Here is a 16,104-nt window from a genome sequence, read left to right as displayed (position 1 = left end):
ATATTAGTCACACAACCCAGCTTTTATTAAAATTCTATTTCCTCTTCACTGTGAGAATGTAAGCCATATCGATCTGATGTAATATAGATATGTAGACAAAAAGACCCATGTCTTAAGATACCAATTTTCAACCATTGTCAAGTGGTTGGATTCATTTCCTGACATGCCTAGAAATATCAATGTTCTACTAAGAAGTATGTTCTCCAAAGATATTCATTTTGGTCACTATTGTTTTTTCTTTTTTCTTTTCTCCGTCTTTTTCTTGCTTTTAGTTTTTCTTTACCATCCTACTCAGTACTGGCAATGACTCTTCAAGACATGACTGCAAAGAGGCCAATTCCAAGTACTCATATCCTCTTTGTACCACGGTAGTGGTGCTGGGTAGCCAACAATGAGAATCTGAAGGAGGCATATAGCAGATCCTCAGGTAACTCAAGATCTCTTTCAGTGATTAAGATGATTCAAAAGCATTTTAGGAAGTAAAGATCCAAGACCTGCAGTTTCATTCTCATGGATAGATCCGAATGTATACTTTTGCAAATACTAAGAACTCTACTCATGTAGCTCTTTGTTAGCTATATTGGAAGTGGTTCTGGGATTGACATATTTAGTGTGTGTTTGCACATGTACACACACACACACACACATATACAGGCATGTGCACTGCCTGTTATAGCTAGTCTCAGAGACAGACCTCATAATCTTTTTCTCCTGGTATTCTTATCTATGTCAAGTCTGCTCACTCCATAAATATAGAGTTGATCTTATCAACAAATTCCATATTGTGAACATAATCTGTGACTTCTGAGACGGGTCATAGAAAACATTTCCTCTGCTGTGGGCTCTCTCTTGAATCACTCACTCTTTGGAAAGGCAGCTACTAGACTACAAGTCTTAAATGGATAGACCCACATGGGGAACACAGGTGAGTGATTCATTCTAGAAGCAGATCTTTGAAAACCAGTTAACCCTGAGTGACTGAAGACATGGCTAATGTTTTACCTCTAATCTCATGAGAGACCCCATCCACCCAGTAAAGCTATTTCCATACTTCTGATCCATGGAAACTATATAACAAATCTTTAATATTGTTTTAAGCTAGTAAATTGGTAGATCATTGGTCATGCAGCAGTTTATAACAATTATACAGCATTTTCTCAATTTTAGATTCTTATAATTCTCTATTGACTTCCCATGAACAAAGAGGAGGATGTAACATTCATATATCCACTCTTATCCTCACCAAGTACTACTTATTTCCATCTATACATTCATTCAGTGTAAGTTTATTATAATTTTTAGTAAGTAAAAATTTCATAGTTTCACTATTAATGATTATATAAATAATATCCAGAGCAGAGCCATTATTTTTTTTAATGTGAATCAATTTCGGTTTCACTAAAGTAAATAATTCTTTCTTTAAAATAGTTTTTTCTTAGTATTCTATGTAACAAAAGTTAATTCACTCCCAGACTCTCCAAATGGATTGTGAAAGTCAGAGTAGGCTCTGGTTTTCTATCAGAGTGCTTGCATATTTTTTATTTGTTTACTATTTTATTTTTACTTATTTTTAAGTTGGACATATCTATGTAACAGCTTACCATTCTCTTGATTCTAAATGCCATCCTGACAATCTCTTCACTATCATTCTGATAATTCCCTTTTCAAGTCTCCCTTGATAGATCTTCTGACTTCTGGGTACCAATCTCATGTCCTTTTCCTTTGTGATTTTCATCCATTTTTTCCCCTTAAATACTGTCTAGCAGTTTCCTGAGAAAGTTGTTGTTTTGAGATCTTCTATACCTGGAAATGTCTCCATTCTGACATTATTCTGTATTGATGAGGGATGGATCTGTGCCCTGGGAATAATTTCCCCTCTGTATTTTGAGGGTACTTACCAATGTCTTGTAATATTAACACTTCCACTGAGAAAACTCCTTCTGATAATCCATCCTCTGTATTGCCAAATCTACTGGTTCCTTCTATATAATTTTAGGATCTTCTCTTTATCTTCTACATTCTGGAGTTTCACAATGTGTTCTTGTGTGAATGTTCCCCCTCTAACCATTGCTATTGGTACTCAGTCTAGAAACACATATCCTGAAAATGTAGAAAGTTCTAAAATTTTAAGAAGAGTGTCTTTTCCATTTTCTCTGTGTGTTTTCTGGAATTTACACAGACATATATGGATTGGTCTTCTATTTAATTTCTCCCTTTTTATTATATCTCTAAATCTCTTTATTCTTTTTCTATATCTTCAATCTCATCTAATAAAATTCATATTAATTTAAAAAATTGTATCCCTCAGACTTATTTTTATTTTCCAACACTTATTTTTTCCTTTCCCAATATCCCTTAATATAACATTTTTCTGTTAACTAAAGATCTTTTGAAATTTAGTTGTGGATATTGATGATACTCTTTTCTTATGCACCCCACACTCTCTGTTACTTACATGTTCTCTTTCTCAAGTTTGCTTACTATTGTTTCTCTCATGTTGCAAACTTCTTCACACTATCTGACCATTACTGAATTCTTCACATTTAAGAAAGAGACCCTAAAAACTGATTGGAAATTCTTATCATGTACATAGTTTGAGGAATGATGATCTTCCTTGTAGAGTGATGAGATGGTCATTTTATTTGGGATCATTCTGTGCCACCATCTGTGAATCTTTTCTCTTGGACTTAACCATTCTCAGATAAGAGCCTTCCAAATTCCTTTATGAGACAGTAGAGTTACCAGGCAGGGGTTCTGGATCTCAGCAGGGAAAAGGAGTAGGAAATGTCTTATCATTCAGGACCATGGCTTTCTCCCTATTTAGTAAGCCCCTGTGCTCTCATACGATTTGGTGTCTAATAGGCCACAAGTACAAAGGTGTTTTCATTCCACCATGTTTAATTAGAAGTCCAGGCTACTCCATTTTGAGATATCTCTAAGCTTTAGAATAGTTAAAATAAAATATGCTCAATTTAAATCTCTGTCTGATTTTCACATGATTTGGGGCTTGTTTCCTGGGTTAAAATATATGATATACCCACCCAGGTCCCAGCTTTGCTATATTAGTCCCATCAAAGTATCCTTATATACCATGAATCAGACACTGTGAACATATACCTTGGATCGACTAATACACTATATAAAAGTACAGGATGAACATGTAGTAGTAAAACAGGTGTAATGTAAAGATCACAATCGAGCAGGAAATATGCACATTAAAGAAATGAATCAATATTAAGTTGTAACAAATGCTAAAGGATGTAAGAAACAATAGAGTGCAATGAAAGCATTATTTGATTGTATTTTTACACATTGCTTCTAAACATACTACTAAAATGACTTGAGATTTTTTTAATAGTCACATTATGCTATTGACTGACAAACTGTACTATAGGTAAATAATTAACATGTTCAAGTGCTTTTTTCACAGATAGTTCTCAAACAGCTCTTCTCCCTATATATTTGTGTAAATATGTTTGCTTTCATTGGTTTACTTTTACTGTGAGCTTTTATTCCTTTTGTGAGGAAACCTCTAATTTCCTATACTTTGAGATATATTTGAATTAACTTGTATCGTTTTGCAAATATACTGGCCAAGTCTCCCAGAATTATGTCATCTACAAACATGGTAAGTATGCCTTCTTTGACATTAGTATCCAAGTCACTGACAAGATGATAGACATCAGGATAAAGCCACAAGAGTACTTCATCTGAGCTAACATCATTTCATTAGTTAAATTAATTAACTAATTATCTTAACTTTATCATTAATTAATTAATTTTAAAAGGCTTTAATTTTTAAAGTTTTCCACAAATCTTTGGTTTTGCTTCTCACAACTCTATTTCCCACTATTAGAAAATTTGGAATCACAGGCTACTTACGCATCATCTCAACCTGAGATGGTTAAAGACACACTAGATTTCAACTGACCAGTTCTAATGGAGGCAAAAGAGGAAAATGAAAAGCTCATTCTTTCTCTTTTTGCCTGACACGACTTTCATCATTTTCTATCTCCCAAAGTAGTAATGGATGAAAATTTCTGTGGGGTAAGAATTCTGCTGTAGGAACACTTATACCAGATTCTGACCAGGCAGGCAGAAACCTCCTTGAGAACTAGCCCAGGAAATCAGCAGTGGCTGGCATTCACATCCTGTGCTTTTAACGTGGACTTTGGTGATATCTTTATAGACAGGAATGAATCTAGTGAACAGATGTACCATCCTTCCTCCCTGCTTGAAAAGTATCCCTTCAAAAATCCTAGGCTCATGTGAACTCAAAGTGTTCGCCTATTAGAGAGGCTGAGAGTCCTCCACTCAGGTGTTTACAAGTAGCTGTAATCCACTGCTAGATCCAACAACCCACCTCTCCACAGGAAAGGGAGAGAAACAATTCAAAGGAAAGTAATCAGTGCTCACTGACGAGTTACATGGGATGAGGCAGACAAGAAAAAACAGGAACACATTTTGACTTATGTTTTAAAGTAGTGTCATTTGGTTTAGCTTGGTTTTGTCTTCTAGATATACAGTTCAATTTGAACCTATTGCTTTAGGTAAAATAATTCTTGAAATGTTAATGAAAACTTATTTTAATTTTCTCAGCAGCTTTCAAAATAAAAAAAAGTGTGTAAGGGCATACTGAGAAATAAATATCTAATGATTATGTTTCCTCTGTTGAATCTTAAAAGGCTTTTTTTTTTTTTTTTTTTTGCTGTTTCAGGAATTAAGATTGCTTTTTAAATTGTCATCAATGCTTAAAAATTACTTTTATTGAACAATTATTTCTGAGACAATAACATTTTAGTTTTGCAAAATACCAATAGGAATGTTAATTAAAATGCTTTAAAAATATTATGTTAAGGGGATGCCTGGGTGGCTCAGTTGGTTAAGCAGCTGCCTTCGGCTCAGGTCATGATCCCAGTGTGCTGGGATCGAGTCCCACATCAGGCTCCTTGCTCGGCAGGGAGCCTGCTTCTCCCTCTGCCTCTGCCTGCCATTCTGTCTGCCTGTGCTCGCTCTCCCCCCCCCCCCGATAAATAAATAAAATCTTAAAAAAAAATATTATGTTAGGAATCAGTCAGTATCTTTTTACTAACTTATTGGTCAATTTAAATTTTAGCTAGAAATTTGCATATTACCAACAACTCTGTAGAGAAACACTACATCAACTAAAAATACACAGAATAGCAAAGGCATTGAACCTTGAAGTCATGAGATCTGGGTTTGAAACTTGTGTGACTTTTAATAGGTGTGTAACTTGTCAGGGCTTAGTTGCTGATTCTGCCTGATACATAATAATTTCCACTCACGGTGCCATTGATAAGTTGAAAGAGAAGATGGACTGATCACACAGTAGGTCCTCCAGAAATGCTGACCAAATTTGAGTTTAAAAGGCAAAGCAAAAGTTCTAAAATAATTTACTTTGAGTACATTTTCCTTCCTTTGACCCCAAGATGGGAATATTCTGGGCTGGAATATATCATGTTTGACAACTAGTAGGGATTGCTCATCTCTCTCTCCCTCTTCTTTCCTTCCCTTTCTTTTCTCTATAGTTTATTCCAGGCTAAAGAAGAAGGAAACCACTGTCAAGTGCCAAGTCCTTCACTTAAATTTGAGAGGAAAATATCCTTTTCTCAGTATGGACTGAATCAGAATATGAAAAAAATGTAGAAGTTGCACAAAGCTGGGAAAATATTTAGCAAAAGTGGGGAAGAAAAGAATCTAGAAAGACTGGAGATTACAGCAAAGAGCTTAATTCACAATTTGGAAAGCTACTCAATTATTAATTAACCTGCCATTAAGTCACCAGGTTCTGTAAGATTGTAAGTCATAGTCATACCTAACTACCAAGATGGGAGAAGAGTCTTCTAGAGACTATGGGCTAAATGAATGGCAAATCAAGTAATACATAACCTGTTTTCCAGGAGCAAAGAATGACTAAGAGGATGACCTAGACACAAGATGAAGAATCACAAACCTGTTACAAATTTGTGAAGATTCTTGGAAAGAAAAATGGGTTTGGGAAATGACAAATACCAAATTAGGTATTTTTCAATAATTTTCAATTATGTACATGCCAATTTCAATATCTATGAAGGCATTTAGAAAAGAAATAAGCAATGGAATTTTATTCTGGGTGCATGGAGTATGTGAGAAGATGCCATGTGCAAGTTGTTTTGTTGGTTTATTGGTTGGTTTATTTACTTGTACAATTGGTCAGTTAGGACTCGATGCTTACATCTGCATATCTGTGAGTGGGATTTCAATATTGGAGACTCCCAATTCTTGCTTATGTGTTATGACACTGAAACACGTTTTTTTTTTTTTCTTCTTTTCTGTCCTCTTTCCTTTTTTCTACCTCCTTTCCCATCTACCCTTCTACCTCCCTTTCTATCAATTCCTCCATTTTTGTTTATTCTCTCAGATTATAAAATTTAAATGTAAGGAAGTACTACCCCTTTCCAGCTGGGAAACTTCATAGGAGTTCCACAGAAGATTATCCAGGGGCTAATAGATCTTAATTCTCATGCCTTAACAAGATTATAGTTACTGAAATATATGATATATAATTCAATTCTATATTGAGTCAAAAAAAGAAATATTTTGAGTTCTAAGAATGGGCCATTGGTTAGGATTTGGAAGATTAGGAAATGGAAATTAAGTTTATTAGTGAAGCATGGCTTTATTTAAAAATTTAACATTCAGGGAGACAGCATTGGGTGATAGAAAAGTTTAAAATTTTGAACTTCATCTCACAAACTGTTTATGTAGAAAAATTATGAAGTATAATACATCTAACTCCTAGTCTTCTCAACTTCAAAATGAGAGCAAAATACAGTGTATTTCTTATTAGCCTTAAATGATAAAACATATGGAGTATCTCAGAAACAGATAATGCCCAATGAATGCCTGTTAATCATCATCTGCCCCCAAGGGTAATTATGAAATTCATTCATTTTCTAAAAGTATAGCCATGATCCATCTATTCTTGTAAAGCTGGTTAATACTGATTAGTTTCCTTTGCATCATTACCATCATCAAATCATCCTCATATTTTCTTGTGAGATCATGGAAAACTCCAAAGAACTCATCTTTAAGCAAGAAGTTATAAAAAAAAATTGTAGTGGATCATGAAGTCACTTACTAAATTATAACAAACATTTTGAAAAGAAGAAAAAATACAATAGAAAACATTATAATTCTTTGGGTAACTAATGTTTCCTGAACCTTTTGTAGTAAGAATGAGAGATGAAATTGGAGACTTTCAGGTGATATAGAGCCTTAACAGTTTTACAAAGGAGTTTTGACAAGGGGATAGCAAAGAGTTGGTTACTTAATGTTTTCAAAGAATAAATAACATAATACACAAGTATAATGGGCAAGAATATTGATACTGACACCCTGAAGAGAGTGAGATAATACTTAAGAGACTCTTGCAGATGTAGGGTCATGAAATAAAAAGGCTTGGATTTAGGTGATGGTATTCAAGGTGAAGGCGGAAGAATAAATCCGAGTGACATTTCATTGAGGGAAAGAGATAGTGCTTGTGAATCATGATAGCAATTACCTTGACAGAACAGAACTACACTGGCTGACCAGTTCAGGCTCAGAGTGTTGTTATGTTGCATCGAGTGAGCAAGTAGTCTAGGGTGAGAGAGTCCCTCTGGGGTCAGAGAAGAAATGACAGGTGTGAGAATTGCCCATCAGCAGCTTGATATTAAATCAGAAGTTGAGATAGTTTCCTATGTAAGGCTGATGCCAGAAGACTAAATTTCGGAGGGACATACAGGGAAGGGTAGAAAGTGGACATATGCTGAAAATGGAGTACCAGGCTACCCCCTCCAGAGGACAACCTACAGAATCAGCTGTCATCACCTGTTTTGCATTTTAAAAGCACCATTTGGAGTCACACAATATCAATTTGTGTGAAAAGTCATCTACAGATCCTGAAAGACTGCAATATTTCAAAAGGTACTGCTGTCAAAATAGCTTGAAGAGAGGTTTATTCCAATTATGTTTGCCCCTTTCTTTGTGTTTTCTCCAACAACCTAAGTTACATTTATTACCTCTCTGCTTTTATAAACCAAGTCTTTATAAATGCATGTTCTTATTCAGCATTCGGTTGTTGATGCACTTTGTGTCTTTCTTAAGAAGTAAACTCCTAGGTGTTTACCTTAGTTTAAGTTTTTACACATAGCTCTACACCAAGTTCAGAGTCTGGAGAAATTGTTGTTTAATAAGTGCCTCTTGATAAAAATGATCTCATAAATAGTTTACCTTATAGAAATAAAAAAATGAACCCATGCTTTTCCTGCCTCTTGGATAGTAGGCCAAATATGTTCATAGATGAAACTTCTGAGGCAGAACTATCACTGCTCTGAAATGGTTAAGATGTATTTTGCACAAAGTACAGCCTTAAAAATATACCAGCATTGCACTTGGTGAGACGGTGCCTTTTCTCCTTTTCTCTGTTCCTAAAGCTGACATGATACTAGCTGTCAGGAAAACCAAAGAAAAACACAGCTGAAGGGAGGCCAAGTTCTTTCAGCCAAGTTTCATTAGGTCCAAATGTTACACAGGTGCATGAGCTGACACCCTACCTTACCTATGTCTTCAGGAACCAGGGAGCACCGAGAAAGCTGAGAAAACACAACTGTCCTATTTTCTTGGTCTCTACCAATGTCTAAGTTGAGACTGGACTCCTTTTTGTGCCTTTTCCAAGTCACAACTCACAGACAATATGGTGCCCTGTCACCAACTGAAGAAAGTGTAGGCCAATGACTAGGAAATGTTGATGCAAATCTAGATTATTTTTCCTCCAGTATTTCCATTATCAGATGGGAAAATTTATATGGAGTCATTTTTTAAGTGACAATACCTAGAATATAGACAAGCGTTAAAAGCAAATATGATTTTAAATCACTCCAATGTACTGACTTTCTGGAAGGTAATAGACCAATATATATCAAGGACTTGAATAACAATCATTTTTCTTAAATTATTTACTTTCAAGCTAGTCAATAATAATTATACTTCATGGAAATTACTTCAGGGAAATAAGACAGCCATATGCCAATTTATGTGTACGTCTATTCACTATAATGTTATTTAAAATAGCCAGTGACTAAATGGCTTTTTTAGGACACTAAATGAATCCCTGGCAGATGCAAATAAAGCAATTTGCAAAACTCTGACTTCTTCCCTGTAGCCACTGTATGTGATCTGTCTGTACCCAGGCTGAACAATGACTGACTCCTTAAAGAAATGTAACCCTGCAAATATATATATATGTTTTTTTTCTCACATAAAACATATACCTGCAAGGAAGATCTTCTTTTCTTTCATAAAAATCCCAGTCTCATAAGATCAGCAACCTCACATGAAAAAGTAGAAAGAAAAATAAAGGCAAAATTGATATGGCTTGAAAGAGCAAAAAGAAATGTCAAAGAAAGTATTTTTGAAGAAATTCTTTTAGATACTGAATGAGAGAATCCCTCTCACTAGACACAGATGTTAATATAAACAGAAAACAGAGGACTGAAATAAACTACTTAATATGATACAAATTTGATTATAAGGTCTTTTCAAGATTCTGAGTTAAAAATGTACATTGACTTTGGAAATTTATACATTTCTGTATCACTTTTTGAAACATGCATGTTTTCTTATGTACAAACTTGTCATTCCATAAAAGTAGTCCATTCCTTCAGATAAAGACCGTATCTAATAGGTCTTTGAGGCCTCAAAATATATACAGGTGAATGACATTATGAGGGGAATCATGACTTAGTGCCTTCCATTCTATTGAAAAAATAGACTTTTACTCAGAGGCTGTCAAATTCTTGCTTGCATTCAGGGTACTATTAATAGAAATGTTAATTTTTGAGGAAAAAAAGGAATCTAAAGGTGATTTAATATAAAATACAACTAATTTCACAGTTGGAGAAACAGAGGCCTTGAGAGGTCAAATGATTTGTCGGAAGTTATACAATTAATTATTGTTGCCGAACTAGTTAGGAATGAGGCTTGCTATCTCGCTATCTAATGCTTGTTAGCTCAAATAATAATTCCTTCTCTTGCCCCTATAGATTCCTATTTAATGAGATAGAACTTTAGCCAAATAGTCAAATTGTATCAGTAGGATCAACGTTAATAGGAACACACTTAACATTATTTATCTGCATTACAAATTTTAGGTGGTAAACCCCTCATTTGACAGTATTTAATGTAAAAAAGACACAGCCTTTAATTACGGATTTTTACTTGGGTAGTTGGTGTTTGCATCGCTGTTGTTACAAGAGTGATAGAGCTACTAAAACAAACAAAAATTAAATTTAAGGATTAAGTTAATACCATTTAGAAGTCCAGATAATGGGGGCACCTGAGTGGCTCAGTGGGTTAAGCCTCTGCCTTCGGCTCAGGTCATGATCTCAGGGTCCTGGGATCCTGCTTCCCATCTCTTTCTGCCTGCCTCTCTGCCTACTTGTGATCTCCCTCTCTCTGTCATGTAAATAAAAAAATAAAATCTTAAAAAAAAAAAAGAAAAAGAAAAAAAAAGAAGTCCAGATAATGGGAAAACTGAAATCCATCTTATTTTAGATGAAATATGTTTTACTTGAACAAGTCCCAGTGTTCAGTTCTAGTCAATAAAATGTTCTTTGGCAAACTAGCACAATCCCCAGGAATATCAGCCATAGTTTAAAAAGCTTGAACAAATGAACAAATGCTTTCCTCTTCTAAGAAGTAGGTATCTAGGCCAAAATTGAAGAAGATATTTTAGCCTCATAAGCACCAAAAAAGGACATGGACAAGATAAATAACTGAATGAGCATGAAATAGAATTGCTTAAGATTTTTACTGTTTTTCTATTCGCTGGGCATTAATTCTAAAAAGGCCAGTTCACACTGAAGTGACTACTAGCTTTGCCTACACACAGAGGATATGGGAAAGGGACTTGGATTAGTATGCCTGTTAAATTGTACCAATTTTTCAACAGCAGTTACGCTTTTGTGTAAATTTAAATAAGATGGTATCTGCGTATAGATTATTAATCAAACAGAAATATTCAACTGAAGTTTTTCCTCATAATTAAACTTTTATTTTGCATAATATGCCATTTGCACTTCATCTGCAGCTGCAATCTCATTGATATAAAAGAAATGTCAACTTCAAAGTTGCCATATCTTACAAATTATAAATTCAGCTTTGTGGATTAATGTTATAAGTGGCCTACTCTTATGCTAATTAAATGTGAATGAACCATGCTTTAGAGGCAATCAAGCAGAAATCATTTCCCCAAAGATGCACAAGAATAGATTACCTGAACAATTTAGTCCAGTGCATTTTAATATATATATAAATTGAAATCAACTACTACATTTAATAGGATTCATATGTAAATAAAAGTTCCAGGAATGTACCATTATTGTTCTTTTTCAAAATATATGCTAATGAATCTGACATAACTTATTAAAATCTGTATCTTTCATTGGAGAGAAAATTTATTGCATTATTCTTTTAGTTACTAAAAAATTTTCTGGGCATGAAGTTTATACTTTTGTGACAGAGATATGAGCTCCACACACAAATAAAAGCAGTAAATTTTAGATAAAATACAAAAAGCACTACCTGAGGGCTTTGGATGTTGAACAAAGAAGGGAGCTTCTAGAGGAGAGTCAAAGTGTGGAGAAAAAGTGACCAGCACATAGTAAATCCCCATTTTATTGGTGCTTTACCTTTAGGATACCTGCAGTTTTAGTAGAAACAGACTAAAAGGGAAACTGGTCAGAGGAACTAGGAGAAAGAATAACAATGGAATGTGGAATAACACAGGCTGCCTAAGACTAAAGGGCAGAAAGGAGAGACCCAGGGGAAGTGAATCATTAATACAATGAATAAATTCAGCCCAAGTTCCTTGTTGACCACTGAATCACTGATGTGGAAAATGAGAGATGGTAAAAAGAATTAAAACCATGAGAGACTGTGAACACTGAGAAACAAACCAAGGGTTTTCGAGGTGAGGGGAGTGGGGGATTGGGTGAGCCTGGTGGTAGTGGGTATTAAGGAGGGCACGTATTGCATGGAGCACTGGGTGTGGTGCATAAGGAATGAATCTTGGAACACTGGAAATAAAAGAAAACTTACCACTTAGTCAAAACAACAACAAGGAAGATGTGAGCCACTATACATTGTAGGTGTGACAGTTTGTAATTTGAGCATATCAAGTTAACTGCCTGCTAAAATAAAAAATATATATAAACAATCTTTGAAAAAGTATAGAGTCCAGAGCCTATACAACTTAATACTCATAAGATACAATCCAGTATGACCAGATACAGAAAGACCAAGAAAATGACCCAATTCCAAAGCAAAAAGATAATCAACAAATGACAAATTGGATGGCTCAGAGGCTAGAACTATCAGATGAAGATAATTATATTTTGTAAGGTAAGTGAAAATGAATAATGAATTGCCACTGCAATGAGGAGAGGAAAAAAAATCATTAAAACGGAAGTAAGAGTATTTTTATTTTCAGATGATACAATTATTAATATAAAAAATTATCAAGAATCTTCAAAACAACTTTCATCATTGGTTATTTTAGCAAACTTGGTGACTATTAGGTTAATATTAAAAGTCTATTTTACATATTAGTAAGATAAAATTCAAAAAAATTATGTTTACAAGAACACAAAAATAACATAAATAGAAGTTAGTTTAACAAAACCAAAAAGACAAATACCTTATGATCTTTCTTATATGTGGAATAATAAAACGAAACAAGCTCAAAGATATAGAAAACAGATTGGTGGTTGCCAGAGGTGGTGGTGGCCAGGGAGATAAGTGGGAGAAGTAAGTGAAAGGGATCAAAAGGTAAAGATACTAAAAAGAAAGAAAAAATATCTTGTTTACTTGTTAAGGTTAATACTTAGTTCCTTTACATATAAGATGTACGTTATAATAACACTAGTAATAATACGGAGAGTTCTCATTTATGGAATATTTACTATGAGCTCAACACTGTCTGAGGCATTTCACATGGATTATCTCATTTGATCCCCACATGAACACAAGGAGAGTTGCTGGCCAACAGACACATGAAAAGATGCTCAATATCACTGATCATCAGGGAAATAAAAATCAAAACTACAATGATATCACCTCACACCTGTCAAAATGGATAAAATCAACAACATAAGAAACAGGTGTTGGTAGGTATATGGAGAAAGGGGAACCCTCTTGCACGGTTGGTGGGAATGCAAACTGGTGTAGCCACTGTGGAAAACAGTAAGAGCTTCCTCAAAAAAGTTAAAAATAGGATAGGAGGCACCTGGGTGGCTCAGTCATTAAGAGTCTGCTTTTGCCTCAAGTCATGATCCCAGGGTCCTGGGATTGAGCCTCACTTCGGGCTTCCTATTCAGTGGAGAGCCTGCTTCTCCCTCTCCCTCTCCCACTCCCCGGCTTGTGTTCCCTCTCTCGCTGTGTCTCTCTCTGTCAAAAAATAAATAAAATCTTAAAAAAAAAAAAAAGTTAAAAATAGGTCTAACCTACAACCAGCAATTGCATTACTAAATATTTACTGAAAGAATACAAAAATACAAACTCAAAGGGATACATGCACCCCAATGTTAATAGCAGCATTATCTACAACAGCCAAATTGTGGCAATAGCCCAAATGTCCATCGAATGATGAATGGATGAAGAAGGTGTGGTATATGTATACTATGTATACAGTGGAATATTACTCAGCCATAGAAAAGATGAAATCTTATCATTTGCAACAACATGGATGACACTAGAGAGTATTATCCTAAGTAAAATAAGTCAGTCAGAGAAAGACAAATACCCTATGATTTCACTCATATGTGGATTTTAATAAACAAAACATACAAGCAAAGGGGAAGAATAGAGAGAGGCAAACCAAGAAATAGACCCTAAACTCTAAAGAATAAACTGATGGTTACCAGAAAGGAAGAGGGTAGGGAATAAATGAAATAGGTGATGGGGAATAAGGAGGGCACTTGTGATGAGCACCAGGCGATGTATGGAAGTGCAGAATCACTATATTGTACACCTGAAACCAGTATTATACTGTATATTAACTAGATTTTAAATTAAATTTCTTTAAAAAGAGAGAGAGAGAGGCTCTAATCGTATCTACATTCAACAGAAAGAAAACAAGCGCCTGCCACAATCCAGCCTTTCCACTTCTAGGCATTTACTCCAGATAAATGAAAATAGATTTCTACCAGGGACACCTGGGTGGCTGGGTGGGTTAAAGCCTCTGCTTTCAGCTCGGGTCATGATCCCCGGGTCCTGGGATCGAGCCCCGCATCGGGCTCTCTGCTCAGCAGGGATCCTGCTTCTCCCTCTCTCTCTGCCTGCTTCTCTGCCTACTTGTGATCTCTGTCTGTCAAATAAATAAATAAAATCTTTAAAAAAAAGAAAAAAGAAAATAAATTTCTACCAAGGACTTGTATACAAATATTCATTACAGCTTTACTCTCAACAGTCAACATCTGGAAACCTCTCAAGTACTCTCCTAGTGAATGAACAGTGTTGCACTTAAGCGATGGAATATTATTCAACAATAAAAAAGAAAGAACCACTGATACATACAACATAAATGGATCTGAAAATTCAATATGCTAAGAAGCCATACACAATAGAGTACATTCTAGATGATTCCATCTACTTAAAATGCAAATAATTTATTGTGATAAAAGTATACCACAGGTTTCATGGGCCAGGGACAGAAATGTATGAACTGTGAAAGGACCTTAGAAACCTTTTCAATGGACGGTTTTGTATGTTAATTGTGGTGATGGATTCAGGGATGTATATAACTCAAAACTTAGAAAATGGTACATTTTAAATGGAAGGTACTTACTGTGTGTAAAGTATTCTACAACAGATAAAAAGTTTATTAAAAATTTAATAACTACTGTAAAATAGTTTAACATATAATATTGTATTATATATGTGTATATGTGTGTGTATATATATATATATATATATATATATATATATGCACACCTGGTCCTTTTCTTCCAAAGAGCTTATAATCTTACTGTGGAAACAAGATATATGTATACCAGGAGATAATTAGATAACATTAATTACAATACAAAAGGTGCCTCATTAGTGCAGTAGGTAGTGCCTCAGTCTCATAATTACAATACAAACATTAATGCTGTATAGTCACAGACTGAAAGTCCCTCTAATAATGATCCAGTGCAACCTTTTGTAATTACAATTGAGGATGTAGTCCTCAGAGACTGTTTTCCAATCAGAGATGAGTGGTTATCCCTAGCCTGCAGTCTTATCTTCTTTGAATGATCTGATGTTATAAGGCAGTATATGATGAACTATCAACAAGTCATTATGAGAGTTGAAATTCTGTAGAACAGAAGATCACTCCCAGTTTAGGGATAACAGAAGGTTTCTTGTAAGAAAAGATTGTGACTGGATTATAGTTGGGTAGGCAGAGAGAACAAAGCAAGAATGTGGCGTGTTTCAGGTCAGAGGAAAGCCTGAGTAGGCACCTGAGCAGAATAAATTGGCACTCAAGCTATCAGTGCCCTCTTAATTATAGTTGTAGGGAACTGCCATTATATTTACTAAGGTGCCAGTGACTGAGAAAATAGATCTAACCTTTGCGATATATCCAGCCTCCTTTAGTAGGTAAGATTAGGGGACCAGGGGAGCCGGTCTTGCTCTGCACACCATTTATCTTAGCTGACCTCTGTCATGAATGATACAGGGAGGAGCTTCACTCTAATCTGAGGCTTGGCAATATACTATTGTTCCCACAGCTATTCAAGCTAAATGAGAATGAAAGACTCAGCAGGAAAAGGAAGAGAATTAATTTTGTGCACAGTGAAAAGTGTTATAGTATAGTCAACACTATTATACCTTACAGGATACACTCTGATCAGTTGAATAGATGAACATAAAAAAGTAGAGACAGACACTTGCATGCATGTCTGTGGAGTAAAATATTTGGCAGAAATAATTAGGACATTGGCAAATATTCTGGCAAAGATGAATGGAACTCTGAGGACATCACTTACACCGTGGAATTTAAAGTGTCAGCACAGCTTGAGA

At 35.1% G+C, this 16,104-nt stretch overlaps 1 protein-coding gene and 1 long non-coding RNA gene across 3 annotated transcripts in view; one reads left to right on the top strand and one right to left on the bottom strand.

Moving 5' to 3' along the window:
• LOC132013062 (uncharacterized) overlaps positions 1 to 402 on the top strand; it is a 32,568-nt gene extending 32,166 nt beyond the window's left edge. The window contains exon 3 of the long non-coding RNA XR_009402865.1: positions 273 to 402. This is a non-coding gene — a long non-coding RNA (uncharacterized LOC132013062). The remainder of the gene's footprint in view (positions 1 to 272) is intronic.
• DPP10 (dipeptidyl peptidase like 10) overlaps positions 1 to 16,104 on the bottom strand; it is a 599,077-nt gene that overhangs the window by 225,157 nt on the left and 357,816 nt on the right. The window lies entirely within an intron of this gene.

Source organism: Mustela nigripes, chromosome 3 (genome assembly GCF_022355385.1).
Source record: "Mustela nigripes isolate SB6536 chromosome 3, MUSNIG.SB6536, whole genome shotgun sequence".
Taxonomy (NCBI): Eukaryota; Metazoa; Chordata; class Mammalia; order Carnivora; family Mustelidae; genus Mustela; species Mustela nigripes.
Note: the sequence above shows the minus strand (reverse complement) of the source record. Positions and strands in the feature narration are given on the sequence as shown.